Below are 20,286 nucleotides of genomic sequence, written 5' to 3'. Positions count from 1 at the left end.
CCTCTGCCTATTGCAGGTTGTTAATGAGTCTTCTTCCAATCCTGATACCCGCTTTCTTCTTCTTATAGTTTATCTTCTTGAATTATTTCCTCCATACAGATTGAATAAATATGGTGAAAGGATGCAACCTTAACATACACCTTTCTCAACTTAAAACCTCATAGTATCCCCTTGTTCTGTGCTAATGACTGCGTCTTGGTCTGAGCACAGGTTCCTCATGAGCACAATTAAGTGTTCTGGAATTCCCATTCTTCACAAGATTGTGCATAATTTGTTATGAACCACACAGTCAAATGCCTTTGCATAGTCAATAAAACACAGGTAAAAGACTTTTTGGCATTCTCTGCTTTCAGCCAAGATCCATCTGATATCAGCAACGATATCCCTCGTTCCACGCACTCTTCAGAACTGGGCTTGAATTTCTGGCAATTCCCTGTCACTATACTGCTGCAACTGCTTTTGAATGATCTTCAGCAAAATTTTACCTGTGTGTGATATTCATGATATTTTGGACAATTTCTACATTCTATTGGATCGCCTTTCTTTGGAATGGGCACAAGTGTGGATCTCTTCCAGTTGGTTGGCCAGGTAGCTGTCTTCCAAATTCCTTGGCATAGACAAGCGAGCTCTTCCCGTGCTGCATCCGTTCATTGACACATCTCAGCTGGTACTCTGTCAGTTCCTGGAGCCTTGTTTTTCACCGGTGCCTTCAGTGCAGCTTGGACTTCTTCCTTCGGTACCATAGGTTCTTGAGCCTAGCTACCTCCTGAAACGTTTGGATATTGGCTGTTTCTTTTTGAAACAGTGACTCTGTATGCCATCCATCCATCTTCTTTCGATGCTTCCTGCATTGTTTAATATTTTTCCCATAGAATCCTTCAATATTGGAACTTGAGACTTGAGTTTTTCTTCAGTTCTTTCACCCTGAGAAATGCCGAACGTGTTCTTCTATTGCGCTTTTCTAACTCTTCGTCTTTGCAAGTTTCCTTATAATACTTTGTCGTCTCAAACCGCCCTTTGAAATCTTCTGTTCAGTTCTTTTATTTCATCATTTCTTCCTTTTGTTGTAGCTACTGTATGTTCAAGAGCAGGTTTCAGAGTCTCTCCTGCCAGAAATAATTCAGTTTTCTACCATTGAGTAGATGTTAAGTGTGTCTCTAAGTCTAAGGTGTGTCTCTTGTAGGCAGCATAGAGACGGATCTTGTTTTTCAATCCATCCTGCCACTGTCTGTCTCTGTATTGGTGCATTTAGTCCATTTACATGCAGGGTAATTATGGGTAGGTTTTTTTTTTTTTTTATGAATTTAGTACTATCATTTTGATGTCTTTTTTTGTGTGCTGTTCATAGTTTCTTTTCCCACTTGATTTTATATGCTGAGTAGATTATCTTTCTATATTGTCCTTTCCTCATATTTGTTGTTGTTGATATTGTTTCTGCTGAGTCTGTATTTTTCCCTTGTATTTTATTTTGATGAGTAGGACAGTTTGTCTCCTTTGTGGCTACCGTATTATTTACCCCTATTTTTCTAAATTTAAGACTAACTTTTACTTCTTTGCATTGTTGTACCTTCCTCTTCATATGGAAGGTGTATGATTACATTTCTTAATCCCTCTTTATTATTTTAATGCTGTCTTCTTTTATATAATAACATTGCTGTTGCCCTGTTTTAGGCTTTTTTAAAATAATCTTGCTTTGTTTTTGGGGGGGGGGATTTCCCTGTCTGGGTTGACTTCTGGGTGCTCTGCCCAGTGTTCTAGTCTTGGGTTGATACCTGATATTATTGATTTTCTAACCAAAGAACTCCCTTTAGTGTTTCGTGTAGTTTTGGTTTGGTTTTTAGGAATTCCCTAAACTTGTGTTTATTTGGAAATGTCTTTATTTTACCTTCATATTTAAGAGACAGTTTTGCTGGATATATGATTGTTTGCAGGCAATTTTTTTCCTTCCATTTTTTAAATTTATCATCCCATTGCCTTCTTGCCTGCATGGTTTCTGCCGAGTAGTCCGAGGTTATTCTTATTGGCTGTCTTTGTAGGTGACTTTTTGTTTATCCCTCACTGCTCTTATAGTTCTCTCTTCATCTTTGGTTTTGGCAAGTTTGATTATAATATGGCTTGGTGACTTTCTTTTAACATCCACCTTACGTGGAGTTCGATGAGCATCTTGGATAGATATCCTGTCATCTTTCACAACATCTGGAAAGTTTTCTGCCAACAAATCTTCAGCAATTTTCTCTATATTTTCTGTTATCCCTCCCTGTTTGGTACTCCAATCACTCGTAGCTTATTTCTCTTGATAGAGTCCCACATACATGATTCTTAAGGTTTCTTCATTTTTCTCAATTCTTTTATCTGATTTTTCTTCAAATATATTAGTGCCAAGTGATTTAACTTCGAGTTCAGAAATTTTAGCTTCTACTTGCTCAATTCTGCTCCTCTGACTTTCCACGGAGTTGTCTAAATCTGTAATTTTATTGTTAATCTTCTGAATTCCTTATTGTTGTGTGTCTATGGATTTTCCCAGCTTATAAAACTTTTCATAATGTTCCTGAATAATCTTTCTAATTTCTTCAGTTGCTTTATCTGTGTGTTCCTTGGCTCGTTCTGTGTATTACCTCATTTCCTTCCTGATGTCCTAAAGTGTTCTGTGTATTAAACTTTTGTATTCTGCATCTGGTAATTCCAGGAATGCACTTTCATCTAGAAGATCCCTGGATTCTTTGTTCTGAGAGCCTGTTGAGGTGATCATGGTCTGTTTCTTTACCTGACTTGATATTGACTGTTGTCTCCGAGCCATCTATAAGTTATTGTCTTAGTTTATGCTTGCTTCCTGTGTCGTAGCTGCTTGCTTTGTTTTGTTTTGGTATACCGCTATGGGTTGCTTGAGTGAGCTAACTTGATTGTTTTCAGCTTTGGAACTCTGGTGTCCTGTCTCCAGCTGGCTAGATGTGTTATCAGGTATATCAGTCTAGGAGTCCATTCAGTTTTCTTGTATGAATTCAGCTCAGGTTTCCAGGTAGCTGATCATCAAGTGTGTGGTACAGGCTCTGTCCTGCAGTCTTAGAGGGGCAGGGGTGATTGGCGTAGATACCGGTATCTGATTGCAGCAGAGGCTCAAGCTCTGAACAAGGCAGGGGACTAAGAACTGACCCCCAAGTGTCTCTGAGAAAAACGCATCTCTGTTCCCTAGAGCATGCTGGAGGGTGGGTCCTGCAGACGGACCATGGGCACCCAAAGTTTCAGGTTGTAAGGAGTGGGAGGTACCAGTTATCTTTGGACCCCTGTCGCGGGTGGCTGGGTGACCTGAGTGGAGCTACCAGTCCTCAGGTCCCTGATGTGGGTAGGTGAGGACCCTGTTTAATAGGCAAAGCAATGTCAAACATCAAACGCCCACCTCTCCACGGCACCGCTGAAATGCTTGGACTTTGCCAACAAGGGCCTATTCTCCCGAAATAGGCCCACACAGGTCCATGAAGAAGGGAAAGGTGCTCAAGGTCCACAGACGGTTTATGCCTGGACGGGAGTCGCTTCTGTCCTGAGATTCCCCAGTTAATGGAGCTAGCAAATTACCTCTTCCCCCCAGTTGCATTTTTTTTCCTTCCCCAAGGCCAGGAGGACGGCTCCAGGTGCTCACCAGGGTCTATCTCAGGCCTAGGGATTCAGCCGCTGTAGCTGGCGTGGGGGTGGGGGGGCTCAGTAAAATATCCGCAAGTACTTAGCTTTTGCGGAGAGTGCCCTTCTGTTCAGGTTCTGGAGGTGTGAGTGGGCTGTGTGGCTGCTGCTTCTCCCCGAGGAGACTGCGGCCAAACGCTAGGACCCACCCGCCGCTGCCACCTCTGCTGCTCCGGGAATGGTGCCTGAGGGCTCCCCACGATTCAGGGCCGGCAACTCCTCTCCGCTTCTGAAAGGTCCCTTCCTTCCCCTACCCCTCAGTTTGTTGTCTAAGCTTGCCTTTGATGCTCAAGGCTCCCAGCTTGTTACAAATATACTCTTTCACTTGTTTTTTCAGGTCTTTGTTGTAAAGAGGGCGCCAAGGATGTGTCTGTCGAGTCCGCCATCTTGGCTCCTCCTCCCATTAGTTTTTTTTTTTTCATTGTATTTTGAATCTCTCGTAATAGAGACATAGACTTTTAAACCAAGAAAAGAAAAAAAAAATCCGCTGCCATAGGGTTATTATATTTTCTAGGTGAATTAACCCTTTTATTGTTTTTATTCTCCGTCTGTTTATGCTAATATACTTTTACTCTGAAACCTATGTTATTTGGTATGAGCAAAGCAAGTCGAACATTCTTTTGTTTGGTGTTTGCATATTATACCTTTTCCATCCATTTATGTATGTTTTTAATTTTATTTTGGTAAGTCTTATTGCCTGGGCCTGAAAGTCGGAGCTAAAGCCCAGGGCCCAGGGGCCTCGACTCAGAATCCAGAGAATGCGACCAATACCTGGAGTCTGGAGGGCAGGGCCATTGTGTGAATCCTCTCAGAGAACAGAGGATTATTTTCCAGCCTTGAGGGCTAATGGAATATATTCTATAGACTTTCTTTACTCCTGTCATCACTACTTTCCCTGCAATTTCTCCCATTTGTAATGGAAATATCTAGTTTGTGCCTGGTTTGCCATTGTACTTTGGAAGCAAACAAACTTGTATTCTAGATTTCACAGGTAAAGAAGAATTTGTGGATTTTGGACTTGGAGTTGATTTAGGGCTTTTGCTGTGATGTGATGTGATAGGGTGAATGTGTCTTACATGTAGCAAGGACATGAATTTTTGGAGACCATTGGGCAGAATGTCATGGATTGAATGTGTCCACCCAAAAGATGCGTCAACGTGGTTAGGCCATGATTCCCAGTATTTTGTGGTTATCCTCTACTTTGTGATTGTAATTTTATGGTAAAGAGGATTAGGGTGGGATTATAACACCCTTACTAAGGTCATATCCGTGATCCAGTGTAAAGGAAGTTTCTCTGGAGTTGGCCTGCACCACCTTTTATCCTTTTTTCTCTTTTTTACAAGAGATAAAAAGAAAGGGAAGCCAGCAGAGAATGGGGACCTCATGCCACCAAGAAAGAAGCACTGGGAGCAGAAACGGTGCTTTGGATCCGGGCTTCCTGTGCTAAGAAGCTCCCAGTCCATGGGAAGATTGAGGAGAAGGACCTTCCTCCAGAGCCGAGAGAGAGTCCAAGCTGCACTGAAGGCTCTGGCAAAAAACAAGGCTCCAGGAATGGACAGAATATCAACTGGGATGCTTCAACAAACAGATTCAGTGCTGGAAGTGCTCGCTTGTCTATGCCAAGAAATTTGGAAGACAGCTGCCTGGCCGACCATCTTTATGCCTATTCCCAAGAAAGGTGATCCAACAGAATGCAGAAATTATCGAACGGTATCATTAATATCACACCCAAGTACATTTTTGCTGAAGATCAGCTGTAGCAGTATATGCACAGAGAACTACCAGAAATTTAAGCTGGATTCAGAAGAGGACGTGAAACCAGGGATATCATTGCTGATGTCAGATGGATCCTGGCTGAAAGCAGAGAATACCGGAAAGATGTTTACCTCTGTTTTATTGACTATGCAAAGGCATTCGACTGTGTGGGTGATAAAAAATTATGGATAACTTTGCGAAGATGCGAAATTCTGGCACAGTCGATTGTGCTCATGAAGAACTTGTACACACAGCAACTGGCAGTCATTCGAACAGAACAAAGGGATGCTGTGTGGTTTAAAGTCAGTAAAGGTGTGCGTCAGGGTTGTATCCTTTCGACTGACCTGTTCAATATGTATGCTGAGCAAATAATCTGAGAATCTGGGGTATATGAACAAACACGGGGCATCAGTATTAGAGAAAGATTCACTAACAACCTGTGTTATGCCGATGATACAACCTTGCTTGCTGAAAGTGAAGAGTACTTGAAGCACTTACTGATGAAGACCAAAGACCACAGCCTTCAGTATGGATTGATCACACCTCAACATACAACAAAAATCCTCACAAATGGACCAATAAGCAACATCATGATAAAAAAAAAAAAAAGATTGAAATTGTCAAGGATTTCGCTTCACATGGATTCACAATCAACACCCATGGAAGTAGCAGTCAAGAAATCAAATGTCGGATTGCACTGGGCAAATCTGATGCAAAAAAAAAAAAAAAACTTAGAACACTCTTTAAGTGTTGAAAAGCAAAGACGTTGCCTTGAAGACTATGGTGTGTGTGACCCAAGCCATTGTGTTTCAATCTTCTCATATGCATGTGAAAGCTGGACAATTAATAAGGAAGATCAAAGAAGAATTGATACTTTTCAATTATGCTTTTGGCAAACAGTATCGAATAAACCATGGACTGCCAAAAGGACAAAGAAATCTGTCTTGGAAGAAGTACAACCAGAATGCGTCTTGGAGGCTAAGATGGCAAGACTAAGTCTCATTTACTTTGGACATGTTATCAGGAGGGATCAGTCCCTGGAAAAGGACATCATGCTTGCTAAAGTAGAGGATTAGCAAGAAAGAAGACCCTCAATGAGATGGATTGTCAGAGTGGCTGCAACAATGGGCCCAAGCATAACAGTGGTTGTGAGGATGGTATAGGACCAGGCAGTGTTTTCTTTTGTTGTTCGTAGGGTCACTATGAGTTGGAACTGACTGACTCACGGGCACCTAACAACAACAGCAACAATGACAAAAGATATTGAGCATACTTTCATGTGGTTATTGGACATTTGTATATTTTTCTTGGGAGCAATGTCTATTCAAGTTCTTTACCCATGTTTTATTTGAGTCATCTAGTGTTGTTACAACAGAAATACCACACGTGGATGGCTTTTACAAAGAGTAATTTATTCTCTCACAGTCTAGGAGACTAGAAGTCTGAATTCAGGGCGTCAGCTCCTAGGAAAGTCTTTCTCTCTCTGTTGGCTCTGGGAGAAGGTCCTTGTCATCAGTCTTCCCCAGATCTAGCAGCTTCTCAGTGCAGGGGCCCCTGGTTCAAAGCAAATGCTCCTGGCTCTTCTGCTTGGTGGTAATGAAGTCCTCCAGTCTCTCTGCTCCCTTCTCCCTGTTATATATCAAAACAGATTCACTCAAAATACAATCTAATCTTGTAGGTTGAGTCCTACCTCATTAACATAACTACCTCTAACCCTTCCACATTAACATCATTGGAAAAAAAAAAAAAAAAACCTTGCCCTTGAGTAGATTTCAACTCATAGCAACCCTATAGGAGAGAGTAGAACTGCCCCATATGGATTCCGAGGAGCACCTAGTGGATTAGAACTGCCAACCTTTTTGTTAGCAGTCGCAACTCTTAACCACTACACCACCAGGGTTTCCAATGAACATCGTAGAGGTCAGATTTACAACACATATGAAGATCACAAGGCTGATAAAATGGTGGACAATCACACAATACCGGTAACCACGGCCTAACCAAGTTGACACACATTTTGGGGGGACACAATTGAACCCATAACATGTTGTTCATCTCTTTTTTTTTTTTTTTTTTGGTGATTTGTAGGAGTTCTTTATATATTTTAGATATGAATCCCCTATCAGATATTTGGTTTGCATTTTTTTTTCTTCAATTCTGTAGGTTATCTCTTCACTTTCTTGATAAAATCCTTCGACGTACAAAAAAACAAAAAACTTCACTTGATGAAGTCCAGTTTATTTTTTGTTGTTGATGCTCACGCTTTTGGCTTCGTATCAGAGAATTCATTGTCAAAAAAAGGTTTTGAAGTTTTAACTCTGTTTTCTTCTAAGAGTTTTATTTCTTTTGGGAGAAATGTCTCTTTAAATTCTGTAATCATTTTGAGTTAATTTTCATATATGGTGTGAGGTAGGGGTCCAGCTTCATTCTTTGGCATATGGGATCCTGTTGTCCCAGCACCGTTTATTGAAGAGGCTATTCATTCCCCTTTGAATGGACTTAGCACCCTTGTCAGAAATCAACTGGCTATAGGTGTATGGGTTTATTTCTGAACTCTGAATTCTATTCCACTGGTCTTTGTGCCTATCCTATACCAGCAGACTGACTTTTTAATTTAAGACAGTTCTTCTTAAAATGTACAGACTTCTTACAAAAATAGTGGACCCCAGGAACTCCAGACCCAGGAGCCCTGGACCTGTTCCTAAATTGAAGTTTCAATCTCTGATTGCGTCCGGGAAACTCTACTTGTTGTAATTGGAAAGACATAGATTTATTTTGTCGAGCCTTTGTTTTCAGCTCAGTTTCTGTTCTAAGGTTTTGGCTAATTGTAGGCTACGGTGGTGTATAGGGAAGTTTTCGCATTCTCTAAATTTAACTGATGTCATTTAACTAAGTCAGCTAACTAAAACCATTTTTGTAAAGGACTACACCCTGAGTTAGCTGTAATCCTTCTGCAAAAATGGTGTTAAAAGTTACCCTGTTTTCCTCTTCTTCTAGGTTCAACCCTGAATTCTCCATAAAAAGTCTGGTCAAGCGATGTCTGTAGTGATAAACATTCTCACCCTGTTCCTGCTTGCAAGCTTGAACTTTAGCCCAAACAATCTTATAGGAAAAAATCTTTGTAAAACATTTGGTTAATTTTGTTGTAAGAGGTATAGTCTGAGTTACCAAATCAGTACCTGAGACGTTTGGTTGGATGGACAATGATTTCTCAGGTTCTTTCCGGTTAGCTTCTTCCTACCACCTTTGAGCACCCCCAGGTCCTAGCAACATGTGTAACAAGTTATATAGATCACCTGGACCAGACTCATAAGTTTCTGCCAGAATTTTAAATTCTTCCTTAAATTTCTGAGGATCTTCACACAGGCTGGGGAACTCTAAGAATGGTGTGAAGTTTGGCCTTAGACCAGGAGGCACCAGTAACCTCAGGCTGTCCACCTCCAGTTTTGGGGTATTTCACCTTAAAAGGCATCTCAGCTATGGGGCTGGTTTCAACTGGAGGTTTGGTCCTTTCCTCTTGAACCCCTTCCTCTTTTCCATGATAAGGAAGTTCTGCTGAGGCAGTGTCTTTGCGATTCCTTAATCAGTTCTGCTTGTCTAGATACAACATCTTATAATGAAGGAAATTTGCTGTCATTTTGCCATTTGAAAGCTTCCAAAAAACAATTAAAATAGGCCCTCCGTTGGGTCCGGTTAATCTGGGAGCTTTTATTGGTTTTATTCTCTTGGAAAACTTGGTGGCCTAGTGGTTCAGTGCTCCTGCTGCTAACCGAAAGGTCAGCAGTTCGAATCCGCCAGGTGTTCTTTGGAAGCTATGGGGAAGTTCTACTCTATCCTATGCGGTCGCTATGAGTCTGACTCGAGGACACTAGGTTTGGGTCTTTTTTTTTTTTTTTTTAATTTGCTGCACAGAAAAGTTAACTTAGTGAGTTCAGAACTGCCATAACATAGGCATTGATCAGTACTATTTTCCTTGATAAGTGCAGGCCGTCTTTGAGGGTACTGAACTGAATTGGCGCCATAATTCCTGACCGTATATCAAACGGGAGTCCCAGAAGGGAATGCTTTATGGTCTTTAGAAGCGCTGTTCCCTATCTTAGGAAGCACTACCAAGTGGCAACCAGGTGATCTAAGCCAAAATGGAGCCTTAGAAAAACAAAAGGAAAAAAGGTTCCTGCGAAGAATGATAATTTTCGTCCACTAGATGGCAGACTCGTCAAGCTCCAAAGTGTTCAAACTGTGACTGGAATCCGGAAACAAAAGACAGAAAGTTCAAAGGACACACTTAAAATGTAACACTTTCAGGGTTTACCAAAAGCGCATGAGGAGCTTTGCCCTGCGCTCTTCCAGATCCGAAACCCCAAAACGCCACAGCAAACAGCTGTTCAAAGGATAATCAGCCAAGAGAAAAGAAAGAAAGATGATCAGGACCACACTTCACAAGATGAAGCCACTAGGTGGCAGTCTGGGAACGCAATTGGAAACCCAACGTTGTAACAGGCTCCCGAGGACAGTAAAGGTGGAACGCGAAGTTCCAACAAGCTTACAGGCTGATTCCACCGTGAAGGAGAAAAAGAAAAACCGGGAGCAGAGAAACGACTTCGGTTAATCTCCGCAAAAGCTGCACCGAAATAGTTCGGGGCTAGATTCTCAACAGAGCCACGGGGAAATGCACAGTTTGCTTTTCGGGAGCACTTACCCCCAGACAGCCAGAAGGGTCCGAAAAAGCTGCAGCGAGGGGCACACAAAGGGGCCCTTGGTGCCGGAATCCCGTGTTTCAGGTCTTCGGGTCTCCGGGGGAAGGGTAACTCCAAAAACCCTGCCGATTAACTACGCCAAAATGTTGGAGAGAAAAGACTTCCCAGCTCCCTTAAGGTAAAATCGAAAGAGATTTATTGCAGCGGAGACGTGGCAGTGGGAGATCGCAAAGTCTCAGGCTGACGTTCCGGAATCTCACGGGAAGAAGGCAAATCAGGAGTAATCAGAGTGCTGAAGGGGGAGAATAAAATTACAGTTTTTCTTGTTGGTTCACAGTGACGAAGGTCAATCAAAGACGCGACAAGTAAAGCACAATCGTTGTCATTATTGCTTACGTGAGCCGATTGACTGGCTACAAGACACAATTGAAAGACAGGAGGTCAAGGGGGTTTCACCTTGGTTACAAAGCAGCCACAGGACGGATATTCTCAAGACTGGTTGGTTAACAATCACGTTGCTCAGAATGTTAGCTCTCCAGATGAGAATGGAAACAAGGAGTTTCCATGATCTCTCACTTTGCTGGGCATGTCAGAAACCTGAGGAGGCTGATACCAAAAGTTTGCCTTAAGTCTTCACATTCTTTAGCTTGATCCGCAAAGCAACTCATTTCCTTCATGGTGATGGGTTGATTCCTAGGGAAGGAGGGTAGAACCTGGGGGAAAGCTTACCTGGAGCTGCTAGACAGCCAACGCCAAACCTAAGGTGAAAGACTACATTGAGCGCTTAGAGTTACTTTAGTCTCTTTACAGACAGATCAGATGCCTGTTTTTATTTTCTATGCCTAAACAGTCTTTTTTTTTTTTTTTTTCTCATCAGTCCTTTGTGCTGATTTCCTTTCTCCAACAGTTTCCTCAAGGTGCATGCCTTGCAAGTAGATGTTTAAGTTCTTACTTACTTGTCTGGAAATGCCTTGATTGCCCTCACATTTTGTCTGGGTTAGAATTCTACTTTAAATCAGAACTTGAAAGCATTACATTATAATCTTCTCCTAGCTAATTTGCTGCTGCAAAGGCTCTGGTCATGTTTTCTGTTTGTTTGTGTTGTTGAAGAACAAAATCCCACACTCTATTAGGAGTGAAAGAAAATGAGTTTCATTGAGGAATAGCAAGGCCATCACCAAATAGCAGCTCCCGCCTGAAGGGATTACTCCATGTTTGGCTGCTAAACCACCCTCCCCAGGAAAACTGTTAGCCCCTCAGACCCCCATCTGCTGAGATTAACCCAGTTGTGTCTGAAGAGCCTTTGTCTCAGTCGTCCACTAGGGTGATGTCTGAGTCACTGCCTGGGGCATCATCCCTTAAGGCAGATGTCTTACAAGACATTGCTGAATGTTCTCCAGACACATTCCCAACACCCATTGTTGCTTCTAGGCCTATAACTAGACTGAAGTCCCTGCTATCCTCAAAGGTAAAGCACAAAATGTGATCCAGGGGGAGGTACACTACACTCCAAAAGAAAAAGAACTGCTTGACTTTTCTAATACATACAAACAAAAGCCTGGAGACTACGTGTGGGAATTGCTATTATGGGTGTGGGATAATGGTGCAAGGAACATAAAGTTGCCTCAGCCTGAGTTCATTGATATGGGTCCACTAAGCACAGATCCTTCATCCAGTGTTTCAGCTAGAGAGCTTAGGAAAGGATTTAATAGTTTATGTGACTGATTCAGTGAAGCACAGATTAAGCGGTGGCCCACACTAAACCCAGCTGAAGTGCCAGACCCGCCTTGATTTCACAGTAGAAGAAGGTATCCAAAGGCTTAGGGAAACTGGCATGTTAGAGTGGATTTCTCGGCTTAGACCCACAGACCCACACATGGAATGCTCAGAGGACACACCTTTTACCGCAATGGTGAGGAATAAATTTGTGAAGGGAGCCCCAGCATCCTTGAAGACTGCTGTGATTGTTCTTTTATGGAAGTCAGATCTCACAATGGGAGATGCCCTAACTGAATTAAGACACCAAACTACAATGGGGCTGATTGGACCCCACGGTGTTAGGGGCCATGCGGGTGACTCAATGGACAAGAACAAGGTAGGTGTGGTTCACATAATGGACAGTGGAGTCAAAGCAGTAATGAGAGTAGCCTGACTCCTATGGACTCATGGCATTGGCTACTTAGTCATGGTGTCCCTAGGAGTGAAATAGATGGGAAGTCTATCGAGTAGTTACTTGATCTGTACAAGCGTAAGAATTACTGGATACTGCCTCTGAACTGACACTGAATCCAGGAGACCCTAGATGTCACTGTGGCCCACCGGTCAGAAAGCGGTTGTACGGAAGTCAGGTTCTTAATGGAGCCATAGCTCTGGTTCATTTCACAGTGGATTCAGTGGGTCCCTGAATCCATCACGTAGTGATTTCCCCAGTTCCTAAACACATAATTGGAATTGGAATACCCAACAACTTGCAGAACTACCTTTGTGGATTCCAGACAAGTGGAGTAAGGGCTATTATGGTAGGAAAAGCCAAGGGGAAACCATTAGAACTGCCTATCTAGGAAAATAGTAAACCAAAAGCAGTACCGCATTCCTGGAGGAATTATAGAGATAACTGCCACCATCAAAGACTTGAAGGATGCAGGGTGGTGATTCCCCCAGTTCAACTCATCTACTTGTGTTTTTGTTGTTATGTGCTATCCAGTGGATTCTGACTCACGGCGCCCCTTTGTACAGATGGAAACACTGCCGATCCTGCGCCATCCTCACAAAGGCTGCTATCTTTGAGACTAGTATTGCACTCAGTGTGTCAACCCATCTTCTTAAAGGTCTCTCTCTTTTCACCAACCCTTTACTTTACCACGCAAGATGTCCTTCTCGAGGGACCAGTGCCTCCTGATAACATGTCCAAAGTGCGTAAGAAAATCTCACCATCCTTCCTTCTAAGGAGCATTCTGGCTGTACTTCTTCCAAGACAGATTTGTTCGTTCTTGTGGCAGTCCATGGTATATTCAATATTCTTGGCCAAGACCTTAATTCGAAGGCATCAATTCCTCTCCAGTCTTCCTCATTCATTTTCCAGGTTTTGCATGCATATGAGACGATTGAAAATACCATGGCCTGGGTCAGGCGCACCTTAGTCCTTAAAGTGACATTTTTGGTTTTTAACACTTTAAAGATGGCTTTCGCAGTACATTTGCCCAATGCAATATGTCATTGATTTCTTCGCTGCTACTTCCATGGGCGTGGATTGTGGGTCCAAGTATAAAGACATCCTTGACAACTTCAATCTTCTCTCCATCGACCATGATGTTGCTTATTAATCCATATGTGAGGATTTTTTGTTTTCTTTGTGTTGTGGTGTAATTCATAGTGAAGGCTGTGGTCATTGATTTTCTTCAGTGACTGCTTCACGTCCTCTTCACTTTCAGCAAGAGAAGTTGTGTCCTCTGCCTATTGCAGGTTGTTAATGAGTCTTCTTCCAATCCTGATACCCGCTTTCTTCTTCTTATAGTTTATCTTCTTGAATTATTTCCTCCATACAGATTGAATAAATATGGTGAAAGGATGCAACCTTAACATACACCTTTCTCAACTTAAAACCTCATAGTATCCCCTTGTTCTGTGCTAATGACTGCGTCTTGGTCTGAGCACAGGTTCCTCATGAGCACAATTAAGTGTTCTGGAATTCCCATTCTTCACAAGATTGTGCATAATTTGTTATGAACCACACAGTCAAATGCCTTTGCATAGTCAATAAAACACAGGTAAAAGACTTTTTGGCATTCTCTGCTTTCAGCCAAGATCCATCTGATATCAGCAACGATATCCCTCGTTCCACGCACTCTTCAGAACTGGGCTTGAATTTCTGGCAATTCCCTGTCACTATACTGCTGCAACTGCTTTTGAATGATCTTCAGCAAAATTTTACCTGTGTGTGATATTCATGATATTTTGGACAATTTCTACATTCTATTGGATCGCCTTTCTTTGGAATGGGCACAAGTGTGGATCTCTTCCAGTTGGTTGGCCAGGTAGCTGTCTTCCAAATTCCTTGGCATAGACAAGCGAGCTCTTCCCGTGCTGCATCCGTTCATTGACACATCTCAGCTGGTACTCTGTCAGTTCCTGGAGCCTTGTTTTTCACCGGTGCCTTCAGTGCAGCTTGGACTTCTTCCTTCGGTACCATAGGTTCTTGAGCCTAGCTACCTCCTGAAACGTTTGGATATTGGCTGTTTCTTTTTGAAACAGTGACTCTGTATGCCATCCATCCATCTTCTTTCGATGCTTCCTGCATTGTTTAATATTTTTCCCATAGAATCCTTCAATATTGGAACTTGAGACTTGAGTTTTTCTTCAGTTCTTTCACCCTGAGAAATGCCGAACGTGTTCTTCTATTGCGCTTTTCTAACTCTTCGTCTTTGCAAGTTTCCTTATAATACTTTGTCGTCTCAAACCGCCCTTTGAAATCTTCTGTTCAGTTCTTTTATTTCATCATTTCTTCCTTTTGTTGTAGCTACTGTATGTTCAAGAGCAGGTTTCAGAGTCTCTCCTGCCAGAAATAATTCAGTTTTCTACCATTGAGTAGATGTTAAGTGTGTCTCTAAGTCTAAGGTGTGTCTCTTGTAGGCAGCATAGAGACGGATCTTGTTTTTCAATCCATCCTGCCACTGTCTGTCTCTGTATTGGTGCATTTAGTCCATTTACATGCAGGGTAATTATGGGTAGGTTTTTTTTTTTTTTTATGAATTTAGTACTATCATTTTGATGTCTTTTTTTGTGTGCTGTTCATAGTTTCTTTTCCCACTTGATTTTATATGCTGAGTAGATTATCTTTCTATATTGTCCTTTCCTCATATTTGTTGTTGTTGATATTGTTTCTGCTGAGTCTGTATTTTTCCCTTGTATTTTATTTTGATGAGTAGGACAGTTTGTCTCCTTTGTGGCTACCGTATTATTTACCCCTATTTTTCTAAATTTAAGACTAACTTTTACTTCTTTGCATTGTTGTACCTTCCTCTTCATATGGAAGGTGTATGATTACATTTCTTAATCCCTCTTTATTATTTTAATGCTGTCTTCTTTTATATAATAACATTGCTGTTGCCCTGTTTTAGGCTTTTTTAAAATAATCTTGCTTTGTTTTGGGGGGGGGGATTTCCCTGTCTGGGTTGACTTCTGGGTGCTCTGCCCAGTGTTCTAGTCTTGGGTTGATACCTGATATTATTGATTTTCTAACCAAAGAACTCCCTTTAGTGTTTCGTGTAGTTTTGGTTTGGTTTTTAGGAATTCCCTAAACTTGTGTTTATTTGGAAATGTCTTTATTTTACCTTCATATTTAAGAGACAGTTTTGCTGGATATATGATTGTTTGCAGGCAATTTTTTTCCTTCCATTTTTTAAATTTATCATCCCATTGCCTTCTTGCCTGCATGGTTTCTGCCGAGTAGTCCGAGGTTATTCTTAGTGGCTGTCTTGTAGGTGACTTTTGTTTATCCCTCACTGCTCTTATAGTTCTCTCTTCATCTTTGGTTTTGGCCAAGTTTGATTATAATATGGCTTGGTGACTTTCTTTAACATCCACCAATACTATCTCTCTATATGAGCATCTTGGATAGATATCCTGTCATCTTTCACAACATCTGGAAAGTTTTCTGCCAACAAATCTTCAGCAATTTTCTCTATATTTTCTGTTATCCCTCCCTGTTTGGTACTCCAATCACTCGTAGCTTATTTCTCTTGATAGAGTCCCACATACATGATTCTTAAGGTTTCTTCATTTTTCTCAATTCTTTTATCTGATTTTTCTTCAAATATATTAGTGCCAAGTGATTTAACTTCGAGTTCAGAAATTTTAGCTTCTACTTGCTCAATTCTGCTCCTCTGACTTTCCACGGAGTTGTCTAAATCTGTAATTTTATTGTTAATCTTCTGAATTCCTTATTGTTGTGTGTCTATGGATTTTCCCAGCTTATAAAACTTTTCATAATGTTCCTGAATAATCTTTCTAATTTCTTCAGTTGCTTTATCTGTGTGTTCCTTGGCTCGTTCTGTGTATTACCTCATTTCCTTCCTGATGTCCTAAAGTGTTCTGTGTATTAAACTTTTGTATTCTGCATCTGGTAATTCCAGGAATGCACTTTCATCTAGAAGATCCCTGGATTCTTTGTTCTGAGAGCCTGTTGAGGTGATCATGGTCTGTTTCTTTACCTGACTTGATATTGACTGTTGTCTCCGAGCCATCTATAAGTTATTGTCTTAGTTTATGCTTGCTTCCTGTGTCGTAGCTGCTTGCTTTGTTTTGTTTTGGTATACCGCTATGGGTTGCTTGAGTGAGCTAACTTGATTGTTTTCAGCTTTGGAACTCTGGTGTCCTGTCTCCAGCTGGCTAGATGTGTTATCAGGTATATCAGTCTAGGAGTCCATTCAGTTTTCTTGTATGAATTCAGCTCAGGTTTCCAGGTAGCTGATCATCAAGTGTGTGGTACAGGCTCTGTCCTGCAGTCTTAGAGGGGCAGGGGTGATTGGCGTAGATACCGGTATCTGATTGCAGCAGAGGCTCAAGCTCTGAACAAGGCAGGGGACTAAGAACTGACCCCCAAGTGTCTCTGAGAAAAACGCATCTCTGTTCCCTAGAGCATGCTGGAGGGTGGGTCCTGCAGACGGACCATGGGCACCCAAAGTTTCAGGTTGTAAGGAGTGGGAGGTACCAGTTATCTTTGGACCCCTGTCGCGGGTGGCTGGGTGACCTGAGTGGAGCTACCAGTCCTCAGGTCCCTGATGTGGGTAGGTGAGGACCCTGTTTAATAGGCAAAGCAATGTCAAACATCAAACGCCCACCTCTCCACGGCACCGCTGAAATGCTTGGACTTTGCCAACAAGGGCCTATTCTCCCGAAATAGGCCCACACAGGTCCATGAAGAAGGGAAAGGTGCTCAAGGTCCACAGACGGTTTATGCCTGGACGGGAGTCGCTTCTGTCCTGAGATTCCCCAGTTAATGGAGCTAGCAAATTACCTCTTCCCCCCAGTTGCATTTTTTTTCCTTCCCCAAGGCCAGGAGGACGGCTCCAGGTGCTCACCAGGGTCTATCTCAGGCCTAGGGATTCAGCCGCTGTAGCTGGCGTGGGGGTGGGGGGGCTCAGTAAAATATCCGCAAGTACTTAGCTTTTGCGGAGAGTGCCCTTCTGTTCAGGTTCTGGAGGTGTGAGTGGGCTGTGTGGCTGCTGCTTCTCCCCGAGGAGACTGCGGCCAAACGCTAGGACCCACCCGCCGCTGCCACCTCTGCTGCTCCGGGAATGGTGCCTGAGGGCTCCCCACGATTCAGGGCCGGCAACTCCTCTCCGCTTCTGAAAGGTCCCTTCCTTCCCCTACCCCTCAGTTTGTTGTCTAAGCTTGCCTTTGATGCTCAAGGCTCCCAGCTTGTTACAAATATACTCTTTCACTTGTTTTTTCGGGTCTTTGTTGTAAAGAGGGCGCCAAGGATGTGTCTGTCGAGTCCGCCATCTTGGCTCCTCCTCCCATTAGTTTTTTTTTTTTCATTGTATTTTGAATCTCTCGTAATAGAGACATAGACTTTTAAACCAAGAAAAGAAAAAAAAAATCCGCTGCCATAGGGTTATTATATTTTCTAGGTGAATTAACCCTTTTATTGTTTTTATTCTCCGTCTGTTTATGCTAATATACTTTTACTCTGAAACCTATGTTATTTGGTATGAGCAAAGCAAGTCGAACATTCTTTTGTTTGGTGTTTGCATATTATACCTTTTCCATCCATTTATGTATGTTTTTAATTTTATTTTGGTAAGTCTTATTGCCTGGGCCTGAAAGTCGGAGCTAAAGCCCAGGGCCCAGGGGCCTCGACTCAGAATCCAGAGAATGCGACCAATACCTGGAGTCTGGAGGGCAGGGCCATTGTGTGAATCCTCTCAGAGAACAGAGGATTATTTTCCAGCCTTGAGGGCTAATGGAATATATTCTATAGACTTTCTTTACTCCTGTCATCACTACTTTCCCTGCAATTTCTCCCATTTGTAATGGAAATATCTAGTTTGTGCCTGGTTTGCCATTGTACTTTGGAAGCAAACAAACTTGTATTCTAGATTTCACAGGTAAAGAAGAATTTGTGGATTTTGGACTTGGAGTTGATTTAGGGCTTTTGCTGTGATGTGATGTGATAGGGTGAATGTGTCTTACATGTAGCAAGGACATGAATTTTTGGAGACCATTGGGCAGAATGTCATGGATTGAATGTGTCTACCCAAAAGATGCGTCAACGTGGTTAGGCCATGATTCCCAGTATTTTGTGGTTATCCTCTACTTTGTGATTGTAATTTTATGGTAAAGAGGATTAGGGTGGGATTATAACACCCTTACTAAGGTCATATCCGTGATCCAGTGTAAAGGAAGTTTCTCTGGAGTTGGCCTGCACCACCTTTTATCCTTTTTTCTCTTTTTTACAAGAGATAAAAAGAAAGGGAAGCCAGCAGAGAATGGGGACCTCATGCCACCAAGAAAGAAGCACTGGGAGCAGAAACGGTGCTTTGGATCCGGGCTTCCTGTGCTAAGAAGCTCCCAGTCCATGGGAAGATTGAGGAGAAGGACCTTCCTCCAGAGCCGAGAGAGAGTCCAAGCTGCACTGAAGGCTCTGGCAAAAAACAAGGCTCCAGGAATGGACAGAATATCAACTGGGATGCTTCAACAAACAGATTCAGTGCTGGAAGTGCTCGCTTGTCTATGCCAAGAAATTTGGAAGACAGCTGCCTGGCCGACCATCTTTATGCCTATTCCCAAGAAAGGTGATCCAACAGAATGCAGAAATTATCGAACGGTATCATTAATATCACACCCAAGTACATTTTTGCTGAAGATCAGCTGTAGCAGTATATGCACAGAGAACTACCAGAAATTTAAGCTGGATTCAGAAGAGGACGTGAAACCAGGGATATCATTGCTGATGTCAGATGGATCCTGGCTGAAAGCAGAGAATACCGGAAAGATGTTTACCTCTGTTTTATTGACTATGCAAAGGCATTCGACTGTGTGGGTGATAAAAAATTATGGATAACTTTGCGAAGATGCGAAATTCTGGCACAGTCGATTGTGCTCATGAAGAACTTGTACACACAGCAACTGGCAGTCATTCGAACAGAACAAAGGGATGCTGTGTGGTTTAAAGTCAGTAAAGGTGTGCGTCAGGGTTGTATCCTTTCGACTGACCTGTTCAATATGTATGCTGAGCAAATAATCTGAGAATCTGGGGTATATGAACAAACACGGGGCATCAGTATTAGAGAAAGATTCACTAACAACCTGTGTTATGCCGATGATACAACCTTGCTTGCTGAAAGTGAAGAGTACTTGAAGCACTTACTGATGAAGACCAAAGACCACAGCCTTCAGTATGGATTGATCACACCTCAACATACAACAAAAATCCTCACAAATGGACCAATAAGCAACATCATGATAAAAAAAAAAAAAAAGATTGAAATTGTCAAGGATTTCGCTTCACATGGATTCACAATCAACACCCATGGAAGTAGCAGTCAAGAAATCAAATGTCGGATTGCACTGGGCAAATCTGATGCAAAAAAAAAAAAAAAAACTTAGAGCACTCTTTAAGTGTTGAAAAGCAAAGACGTTGCCTTGAAGACTATGGTGTGTGTGACCCAAGCCATTGTGTTTCAATCTTCTCATATGCATGTGAAAGCTGGACAATTAATAAGGAAGATCAAAGAAGAATTGATACTTTTCAATTATGCTTTTGGCAAACAGTATCGAATAAACCATGGACTGCCAAAAGGACAAAGAAATCTGTCTTGGAAGAAGTACAACCAGAATGCGTCTTGGAGGCTAAGATGGCAAGACTAAGTCTCATTTACTTTGGACATGTTATCAGGAGGGATCAGTCCCTGGAAAAGGACATCATGCTTGCTAAAGTAGAGGATTAGCAAGAAAGAAGACCCTCAATGAGATGGATTGTCAGAGTGGCTGCAACAATGGGCCCAAGCATAACAGTGGTTGTGAGGATGGTATAGGACCAGGCAGTGTTTTCTTTTGTTGTTCGTAGGGTCACTATGAGTTGGAACTGACTGACTCACGGGCACCTAACAACAACAGCAACAATGACAAAAGATATTGAGCATACTTTCATGTGGTTATT

At 42.2% G+C, this 20,286-nt stretch overlaps 2 long non-coding RNA genes across 2 annotated transcripts in view; both read right to left on the bottom strand.

The window, feature by feature from the left end:
• Positions 1-20,286, bottom strand: part of LOC135229465 (uncharacterized) — a 641,317-nt gene that overhangs the window by 304,664 nt on the left and 316,367 nt on the right. The window lies entirely within an intron of this gene.
• LOC135229472 (uncharacterized) lies at positions 6,819-15,263 on the bottom strand. Its single transcript, XR_010320169.1, has 2 exons — positions 10,127-15,263; positions 6,819-7,056 (listed from the first exon to the last, which is right to left on the bottom strand). It is a non-coding gene; the product is annotated as an uncharacterized LOC135229472 (long non-coding RNA).

This window comes from Loxodonta africana, unplaced genomic scaffold (assembly GCF_030014295.1).
Source record: "Loxodonta africana isolate mLoxAfr1 unplaced genomic scaffold, mLoxAfr1.hap2 scaffold_31, whole genome shotgun sequence".
Lineage (NCBI taxonomy): Eukaryota > Metazoa > Chordata > Mammalia > Proboscidea > Elephantidae > Loxodonta > Loxodonta africana.
Note: the sequence above shows the minus strand (reverse complement) of the source record. Positions and strands in the feature narration are given on the sequence as shown.